The 10989-nt window shown below is 38.0% G+C and overlaps 1 long non-coding RNA gene across 2 annotated transcripts in view; it reads right to left on the reverse strand.

Annotated features, from left to right (window-relative positions):
- LOC148188125 (uncharacterized) overlaps nucleotides 1-10989 on the reverse strand; it is a 38513-nt gene that overhangs the window by 11387 nt on the left and 16137 nt on the right. The window lies entirely within an intron of this gene.

Genomic DNA, 10989 nt, shown 5'->3' on the forward strand with positions numbered 1-10989 from the left:
TATAGTATAGTATAGCATAGGGTTTTTCTTGTGATCATACTATACATAATATACATTTTACAGCTGTCCTCATTTTGCTTAAACACGTTTTTCCATTCAGAAGTTACATTTTAAAACAGTTCACACACGGGCCTAAACTTAAAGTCGTTACCAAAATGATACAGTTTTGTTGGCTGATACTTTCACACTCACAAAATACTAAAAACATGCAACAAAAGCCAATATTTCAATTGAACAACACAACTTGTGGTCAAATGAATATATTCTCTGAATCAATCATCCAAAACAAAGCTATAGTATGAACAGGTACAAGTAATACTTGACAAAGTTAATTGCCAAAAGGGCAGGCGGGCATATCACAATCGTACTCTCCTCTCCAAAGATTATTTTACTAGAAATGACAGTTGCACTCGGCACCTCTTACACTTTTTTAAACTTCAGCCCTGTTGCAATAATGCAAAAAAAAGTTAGAGAAACATTTTTAAGAAAGTTTTCTTCATTTATTTTATTACACTCATTCATTTTTACATGCCTTCAGGTCTTTGATCCATGCTTGCAAACAGCAGCACAGAGGAAGCATTTTTTTAGATGGATAAGGACTGATTGCTGAATTTTGCAAAGGAGTTTTACCCAGTAATTCATAATTATGCAAGTTATTTCTGTAAACCATGATTAAATGATTCCCATTTGTTTAACAGTAAATCCAATAGAGTTTTTGGTTGACTTTTTAGAGAAAATAGTGTGAAAAATGTGAACAATGAAAAAGTGCCAACACATCTGCAAGAATAGATGTGCTAAGAAGGAGATGATAAAGATCAAGTGGATCCCAGTTTCATTAAGACTGTCTGAAAAATTGAGAAAAACGATATAATTCGATGCTTTATCATTCCCTTTCTCCACTGTGTCTGGAATCACTCGGAAAAGAGTGAACTACCTCAACTTACTGTAAATGTCGACAACATGCACCATTTGCTGCAACATTTTCAAAAGGTCTTTGTTTGAACTTTTTCTGTACAAAAGTTGGATCCTTGAAAGCTTCTCTGTAAGATGCTGACCTTCAGACAGTTGCCAGAAATTAAGTTTTTTCCACCTAAATATCAGAGCGGGACTATCCGCTCTGGTCAGTCATCACAAATCTTTGGAAATGCTAGGAAATTTATATTCAAATTTGGCTAATAATTGTCATTTAAAAACAGACATTGTCTATTGCAGATTTGATTCATTCAGTCATTCATTCATTTTCAGCCAGACTATCACAGGGCAGACACATAGAGGTCTATTAATCCTCTAATCACGAAAACTGAAATTGTGAAAAAAGTTTTTACGCTTGCACGCGGTGGTATTTCAAGCAATTCAAAAAGTGTCATATTTCACAAAACTGCAATGGAAATACTTTTGCTTTTCTAGGTCACATGATGCTTTGCATGCAGTCAAAGGCTAACTCAAAGAAGAACAGCAGCCGGAAATTCCAAAAATTGCGAAAACAATGAGGTCCAGGAACTCCTTACCCTCTGAGCAGAGGACGAGATCAACTTTCATATAAAAGAGACGGTCAACGATTTATTCAGGAAAATTTTATTTAGGTATGTTACTTATTTCGTAGATAAAGTATTGCAAACAAAAACAAACCTTTCCCCCTTCCCACTGGGGCCCTGGGTAATCAGCTCCACTCCCCCTGGACGCCCCTGCATTTCAGAGAAATCATTGTACTTTTTATCTCACTACATTATTTTTCTGATAAAGACGTTCATATAAATTTTTCTGCATGAACTAACTTTGATACTCTAAGTAAAGAGTACTCACACTGTGTAGAGTAAAGGATCTGAATACTTTTTCCATCACTGCAAAAAACGTCATACAGTGAACGAACTTTGGCAAAGGTCATTTTAAATCTCCCGCACTGGACTAATGACCAAAGGCCTTGGCATTGAGCTTAATGAACAAGGGGAGGCTTAACTGGGTCAGAGCATGTTACTGCTGCAGGTTAGATCTGAGTAAAAAGAAGCTCGACTGCGTTCCTGTTTTAGAATCAGTGTCCCGCGCTGCGAGTCGACACCGTGCCGGGCCTTTGTGTGTTCAAGGTGCTACAGATAAAACAAAAGGTGGGAGCCAGACATTTTAAAACAATGTTTTTGTTTTTCATGACATTTTGTAGCCTCTGGCGGGGTTGTAGTGTTTGAGTCTGTGCTTGTAAACACTTTCTTGGACTCAGATCTGTCAGACTGTATCTGACCTGCTGACAGCGTGGCTCTACAGACGGCAGTGTTGGGCTTTTGGACCAGAGTGAAAAACTATTGGATGGATTGGTATGAAATTTGGCACAAACTTTTATTTCTACCTTATGAGAAAATAAGATACTTTGGTGATCCCTTAACTCTACAACTACCACCATGCTCAAGTAAAAAAGTCTAATGTGTCCAATACTTTGCTTTAGGTCCAAATACCTGATGACTTCCTCCTACTTTGCAATTGCTAATTAGCAAATGTTACAATGCTAATACATTAAAGTAAACTGATAAATATGGCATGCATTATGCAAAATCCTAAAAATGTTAGTAACGTTAATGTTATGCAAGCATGCTGATGTTAGCATTTAAATAAGGTTCCACGCCGCAGTTCTGATGGCTGATTATTCTGAAACTCCACTAATCTGAATAATGTCTAAAAACTGGACACACAAAGGTACATTTTTACAACAGGCCGAAAACAAGCAACTAGTGCTCCAAGGCAAAGTCACATACACAGTAAAAAGGCAAAAAAATGGTTTGCACACTGCATCGCTTGTGCACATCGCTTATTTAATGCACCAAAGTGACGATTTGAGCAGCACAGCTCTTCATCAGACTAGACTGATACTGCAAGACGCCAATTGGTAGGATCACACTTCTAATGTCACCCAACAGCTGATAACAAGTTTAACCGTTTTGGTGTCCATGTTAGGGGTTTGGGGTCGGATGCCTCAGCTGCGACAAGTCCAGAAAAATGGAGGCTCGCTGATTTTTTTTCCGCATGATGTGCGCAGCTTTTGATAACTATATTGACTCTATACCACCTTTTACTACAGTCCTAATGTCTTTATCTGTCACAGACATGAGGAAATACAAATATATCTGGTTTTCTCATCCTTTCCTGTTTCTGCTATAAAATAAAAGCCATCTGATGTTTCTATCGACAGATCCCTTCACAAGGCATTTACTGTAAAACCTTTGCAGGACTGTGTTGTTGACAATGCAGTAGCTTGCACAACTTCATAAATGAGTGGAGTACGTGCTTTTAATTGTGGAAATACAATAGTTATAACAGCAGGCAGCTCTGCAGCAGCACTGCAGCAGCAATGTGAACACCACAAGTGTGCAAGCCACAGAAGTTTGGAGAGGTTGCTGTCATGCACTGCTCACACATGCAGTGTGGCCTCGGCATAACCAGCAAAATCTGATAGTGGCAAAATGTGGCGACTCGGGATGAGAAGTTGTTGCACACTGTGCTGTGTTAGCTTGTGCTAACTGGGCAGAGAGCAGGCAGATGGTCCTTAAAGCGTTGCGCCCGACGGCAGCAACAGATGATTGTCTGTGGTCAGCTGGTGATGCCCTCACCTCAAATTCATTGCAAAAAAAAATGCCTACAAACATTGCACCATGCATTTCAGTTGTTAGAAAAGCTGCAACAATCCCAAAGAGTATCCGCAAAATCCTGGAGAGCTTGGATCTAGTCTTTGAATTGATGTATACTCTTCCAAGTTTGTCATAACTACAAACCCTGCCTTTGCATTTACTGGAACGTCTTCTCTTGTTCTGTCAGTACTGAGCTGATAAAACTCCCCTCCATTCCTCTCCATTGATCTCTCTACTTTCCTCTTGTTACCATTCAAGAGCCAACCCAGGTGGACACGATCACTTTTTCCTCTAGTCCCCATGGTGAGTGCAATTTCATGCCAACCGGGCAAAATGAATCATTTCATTCCCATTTTCTTACTGTCAGCCATGGCAACAGCTTTCTGCCAGCCTCCTCGGCTGTGCCTCTCAAGGCAGCACTCACTCTGCCCCCGTCATTACTCTGTCCATTAGTGCTTTTTGCTATTGTCATTTAGATTTCAGGCCTTTTTTAACAGCTGACTCCCTTGTGGTGTCCTTGATGCTCCCCATATAAAGACAAATTATCTGCAGCACCCTGAGGTCATTAACACTGTGCGTGCAGACTGAGACTGACCATGTGAAACAGTTTCAAGGACTAAAGGTTGCAGATTTGATCTTAATTCTAATAAGAAAATGAAAGTTTTCTCTTTGACAGTAAATTTACAACAAAAAACGAAGGAATAAAATCAGTAATTTGCTTGATAGCCTACTTTAGTGTCCTTAAAAGCAAGAACACGCTGTGTCTCTCTGCTTCCAACGTCATAAGAAAACCATTTTGTTCTCCCACAAAAACTCACACAGTAACTTATCTTATGAAATGCATGACACAGCATTTTTGTGGCACCATGATGCAATTGGGTTTCCTGGCTTGGAAAGAGGAATTGTTTTATAATCTTCTTTGGAACAACGTAACCATTGTGTTCCCTAAAAGCAGGACGTGAGCTTACACACCGAGCGCTGATATGGATTTGACCTCACTGGTTGATAGATCTAACGTGGCCTTCTGTGAAATGGGCTTGACACCGTCACTAGTCGCTATCTCAGGATGGAGAAATCACTTCTGACTGCACATTTTCTGGCCACTTTCTCTTGTCTCAGTGAGCACAATCTTGCCTCAAAGACAAATTGGCTTAATTATGTGATCTTCGCTGGTTTTTGATGCTTTAACGTCATCACTGGTCCTTTCTAACCATTGCAAAAACTATGTAATGTAATTTCAAGGCTAAGTGGAAATCTTACTTGCAAATGGAAATGCAATAATTTACTTACAATGGAAGATCATTTGGGAGTGAAATTAAATTGACTTTATCTACGGATGCAGGACCGGCTCATCCTCATTAAAGAACCAAATGGGCACTGAATCTGCAAAATATCAGGGATACTCACTCTTCTTTATACTCGCTAAATAACAGATATAAGCCATTTTTGCTTTTTTAAACAAAAGTCAAACCAGTTTTCAGGAAAAATGTAAAGAGTGTCACAAAGTTGCCCCACATATTTTTTTGTTCAGTGTACTTTAAAGTTAAAGTGCATACAATTTAGGAGGATTTGGTGTCATCTAGCAGTGAGGATAGCTGATTGCAACAAGCTAAAACTTTTCCCGGTTAGAATTCCTTCAGTATTTATTGTTCAGGTTTTCACCCAGAGCTGAATTAACCAATTTTTACCTCCAAAACAAATGGACCACATGATTTAAATGGGTAGAAACTCTGAATAAAGCAGTCTCATGTTATTAATCAGTGTATCTTTTCGCAGATGGGCTTTTTGCTAGGGTTGCTGGCACAAAAATACGAATGGCCCTATCCAGAGCCAGTCTTGAGTTTGTCCTCTGTGAGCCACTGTAGAAACATGGCGATGCAACCACAGACATAGAAAAGCTCTAAGCTCGCCACAATGCGTCTGCACAGGCACCATATTGGGGTCAAGATCCTCTAGTAAACAAATAAGTGGTGGCAAGTATGAATTTGAATTACAAGAAGTTGCAGGAAATTTAAAGTAGCAGAAAATGCAAATACACAAGTACCTCAAAATCATACTAAAGTACTGTATTTGAATAAATCTACTTTGTTACAGTCCATCACTGGATGTTGCTTATTCATCAGTCAGAGCCTGCAGTGTTGTGGCAATTCAGGAGATTACTGTTTTGTCATAGAGCAGATCAGATTGACTCCAGTTTCTCAAATTATTTTTAAAAAGCAATCACTGTCATGTTCACTTTCCAATGTTTATAATAAAACAAGTTTAATGAAAATCGGTTGAAAATTAAATGAGTTACAGTTGATTTTGTGGTGAAATCTGCATCTCTCAATACACTTACATTTGTTTACTGGTGGATTTTGATCTCCCCAATATGGCGCCTGTGCAGACGCACGTCAAACCAGGGACACAGTATCTACATCTCTATACCTATGGGTGCAACATGGTGATCCCATAAATGAGGACCCATTCCCTATGCCAACATAAACAGCTCATTCTAAAGTAAAAAAACACAACTATTTTTTATTTTCAGGTGATTATACACTATAGAACACATGCTTATTATATTGTATTCCATCTCTGCCAATATATCCCCTTAAATCCTACACACTGGGACTTAAAAGCATTACTTTTAGCGGCTGCATGAATGATTGGTCTCCACAGGACTCCCTGCTGGGTTATTTTGGGACAAAGTCACTGTTGTCTGCTTCTCTTTTTAGCTTCATTATGCAGTGTTATAATTATGATATATGTGAAGGGGAGTTAAAATACTCATGAGAACATCTTGTTGCATGTGATCAGTGCATTATTATTATACTTGTTGGCTCTAAAGTTAGTGAACACAATGTTCACAGTAACACACCCTGATATTCATATCATAGAGAACTCATTAAACACACTGTGTATGTGTGCTGGTATACGAGGAACAGTCTGATATGGGAGTCACATTTTCATATCAGAAAATGACACACACATCACTGTCAAAACCTCACAACACCAGATTGTGACTAACTGAGCAAGGTTGACAGTGTTAAATCTAAAAATCTGCTTGCACTTTGGAGGTACAGCACAGGGTTTGCATTGAATCACTATAATTAAGGTTTGGCGTCAAATCGAAATATTTTAGGTGTCATGCTACATTTAAAGACTATTTAAAAGCAGCAAATGTCAATATAGTTTTGCCTACTTTTACAGATATTTCAACATTTAAATCACAACCAGGCAATTCTGAAAATGTTGTTGTACAGCTGTCTGTGTTTGGACAGCCAGAAAGTTTTTAAAAGTTGTAAATGTGATTTGAACAGCTTGGCTATACTCAATGTTCCCTGAGACTGATTCAGTTTGTGATATCCATGGACAAGATCACAAGGTGCAGCCCGGGAGAAAAAAAGTTTGCTTTTTTTTAAAAAACAGAGGAAATTATTATGAGCAACTTTAGAAGAAATGTCCAACAAACTGCAAAAAAATTAGGTGGCAAGGAAATGTTTTGAAAATGTTTTTTTTAAATGGATGAAAACTATATTTCTAATTATCTTAGGTATATATTTCAAATTAAGTTGTCGAAAAAATAAAGAGTAAATACATTTTTAACACTTCCTTGAAGTCATTTTTTCGTTTGTTTTATTTGTTACTTTTCTTTTTTGCTTCTTTGTAGGTATAAGTTTCTTGTACCTTTTTACTAATTAATTTTATATCTACTAATTACTTATAAATATTTATAATTATCTTGAATAAATATTTCCAATTATGTTGCAGAAAAAAATATATATAAATAGTCCTTGTTTTTTTGTTTTGTTTTGTTTATTATGCTTCTCTTTCTTTTTTTCTGCTTATTTGTACATTATCTTCTTCAGTAATTTATGGCTATTTTGTTGGCTGTTTCTAGCAAGGTTGCTCATCGCCCTCTTCCTGTGTTTGTGAAAGAAATCAAGTCGATCTACTCAGGTATCAGGGTTCAATCAGGCAAAAACTAGCCTTTACAGTTTACTGATATAACAGACAAAACATTAATCATATCAAATACTGTTTCTCTTTGGTATCTCGTGTGTGTGATGTGGGACACTCAGGCCTGCATCAGTAAATATCCGGGCTCCATGCATCTGCAGGAGGGTAAATAGGCCGCGTGCCATCTGACATATGTCCGACACCATACTGAGCTCTTGTTATAGACTCGTTTGGAGGTGTCCATATGTGCTAATTAGGTCATGTTGACCCGGGTGAGGACAGGAGAGAGCAGAGTGGCAGAGCGGTGAAGTGTGGCTCCCATTCTCTCCTTAGTGGTTGCCCTCCAGTCGTGCAGCCAAGCGGGAGGTGGGCAGGCCAGCACAAAAGAGTGTGATGTAAGAGCTGCACAAGCTGGGAACTCACTTTCTGAGGCAGAGCACACGCACACACTACACCCACCTATAGGTAAGGGTGCAGACGGTATGACAACTACAACTTTTGATATTCCTTTCGCAGCTGATAGACGAGGATCCGCCTGAGGAACCCCGACTGAGAAATACAGAGATTAAGAAGACAGGTTGAGGTGTTACTCTGCCTCCTCAAATCGACTTTTTCGTCCTTTTGTCTGTCTTTCCTGATTGTATATATGCATATGTATGAGACCTATAGAGTGAAGTGCTTATATTCAGGAGTGAAGTATATATTAAAATGTCCTACTCAGGTGGAAATACTGAGACTTTGCTACTGTAATAGTTTGCTCAATTCAAGGAAAGTTTTTTTTTAGAAGAAGCAGAAGAGAGTTTTCAAAAGTGAATGATGATGCAACTCCAAAAAAAGTTGAAAAGACACAGCTGACTAAAAATAAAATAAATAAATAAATAAATAAAGTCGAGCCAGATTGCTTTTCTTTCTCAGCTGACTGACTGTTCCAGCTCAACTTCTGGTCATTTTATAATGGACCACTTTCAGATTTTGGGCTTATTAAGAGACCAAAACATGCACTGAGACTGCATATTATATAAGATATTGGTACATTAGAGATGACCATTATAACAACACTGTTTATTTAATAAAAAAACTAAGACAATACAAATTGGTCAGCTATCACAGATTTTGTCAAATGGTTCATACCTGCACTGTGTATCAGTCTCCTTATTTATCTATTCATTTTCCGTCCCTTTATCTGTCCCTTTAAAGTCCTCCTGAAATAAAATGCACATTTTCTCAGATTTATGTGTGTATCCCTGTCTTAATTGATCATTATCTCTTGTTATATGCCAAATACATGTTAAAAAGAATAAAAAATCCCTGTATTTCTCTTTTTAAAACAAGTTAAAACCAAATGTTCGATGACTCATCCTGCACTCAGGGAGTTTACAAAAGTTCTTCCAGTGAAATCAGACTGAAGGCGACTAACTAGCCACACCAGTTATATAAAAAACTTCACTGTTTGTGGGTTGTAGTCGCTAACAAAGCAATATGAAGGGAGAGATAGGAAGAGATGTGTGCGTAGTCATCAGTGGGCAAAGCTTTTGTTTTTATTTCCAAAATGTGGTGGAGGTCTAATTCATTCATCTTTCCCTCCTGATCTAACGGGGAGGGAGCCAACAGTCCGCCCACTTTTTAGCTGCCCTAATCTACTACAAAAGAAACCCCTGTAGTAACTTTTCATGCTAAATATTCCATTTAAATGGGAAATATGTCACAGTACAGAAACTGAACGCCTTAACTTCCATTTCACAGGGACTTAAAAAACTTTTACACTCAGGGAATGTGACAAATAAACCACCAAAAAAACTGAAAAATACTCACCGCATCATAACTATCACACAGGCAGCGATGCTTATTTGCAACTATTGCAACAGGTCTGCTATTGTTTTGACCTTATAATAATAATAATGTGATGTCTATTCTGCTCAAAATTGACTTTTAGTTTCACACAGGACACAAACAGCATTTTCCTGGGTGAAAATCTGTGTTTGTTTGACACATCCATACACCTCAACAACCCCACATGGATTCTGACGCTCTTTATGGCAGTTGCTGTGAGCGTCTGATACACTGGGCTTAGTTAAAACTCTGGTGCGCCGTATAACAGATGCTAAAAGGAAGCCTTGTGCATAAGTAGGTTATCTGTCGTATCTCCTGAGAGTGAGACCAGGCTGAAAGTGATTATGGGATGTACATCTACCAGGTGGACAAAAACACAACTCTGAATAAATGATGTAGCCTTATATGCTTCATGAATTGATATGTAATTTGTCAATACTGTGTTCGTTTTTGCTCCCCCCAAGCAGCCAAAAAAACCCCATTATCACAGCCTTAATCCACAGACAGCTTATTAATCAAATTTTAATTTATTTTATGTGATGTCATCTTTTTATCTAGTTTTATTTATTTTAACTATTTTATTTCAATTTAATTTTTTTATTTCCTTTTATTTGTGCTTTTTTGTATTATTTTATATTGACATTTTGTGTCCTGCATCTTGAATTTTTTGTCCTCCTGCTTTAAATTCACCCTGGTTTCGTCTTGCTTGTGTGCAGTATTCTGTTTAGTTTGTTGTATTGCCTTCTAGGTATCCCTTTTTTTGCCCTTTGTTTGTCAAATCACTTTGTAAACTCTGTTTTTAAAGGTGCTATATACATAAAGTTATTATTATTTTTTTTTTATTTAAGTTTTAAAGTAGATGAGCTGGGTAGCTCACCTGGTAGAGTGTGCACCGAAGTGTACGAAGGATGTTCGTGCCGCAGCAGCTACAGGCGGCACATGTCATCCCTCTCTCTCCCCCTTGCACACTATAAATAAGCTGTCCTATGAATTAAAGGCAAAAAACCCCCAAAACAGTCTTTAAAAAAGCACTATAAACACCACATCAATGTCACCATAGAGGACTTTATCTGAACTAGCCACCACTAGTGTTCATTAAACAGCTACTCAATTACAGAAACAACAGCAGGTCCAAGTATTTATTTTCAACCTTGCAGCTTTGTACAGAAAATGTGAGCGTGTCTATAGATGTGGCCTTCCCGCTAGACTATATATAGTTTATGTTGTATATGTATGTTACATATATATGTGTGTTTAGGTGAAGTCACTCCAGCTGTGTTTCATCTACAACAACAATCGTTCCCAGCAGCTGGGACCGGACGGCTCATCCTCTGGCTGGGATGGATGAATCCTCTTCATCCTCCTCTGCTGTTATTCTCAGTTGTTTTTTTTTTCTTTTTTACAACCCATTGTTTTCAAAGCTCCAGTTATTTTCTGTGAAAATAAACGCCTAGCTGTCTTCAGTCACTGTGGATTAGGCGCCGCAACACAGGCGCGTTATGCTATTTTTGAAAGAGAAAGAGATCCTGATTGCTCATCCTGCTTTTCAAATTTGAGATGAATTACTTTTTTTGTTCCATTTATCCAGAGATTACGGTTATCTACG

Source organism: Plectropomus leopardus, chromosome 12, assembly GCF_026936395.1.
Source record: "Plectropomus leopardus strain MGB_pleo_1.0 chromosome 12, ASM2693639v1, whole genome shotgun sequence".
NCBI lineage: Eukaryota > Metazoa > Chordata > Actinopteri > Perciformes > Serranidae > Plectropomus > Plectropomus leopardus.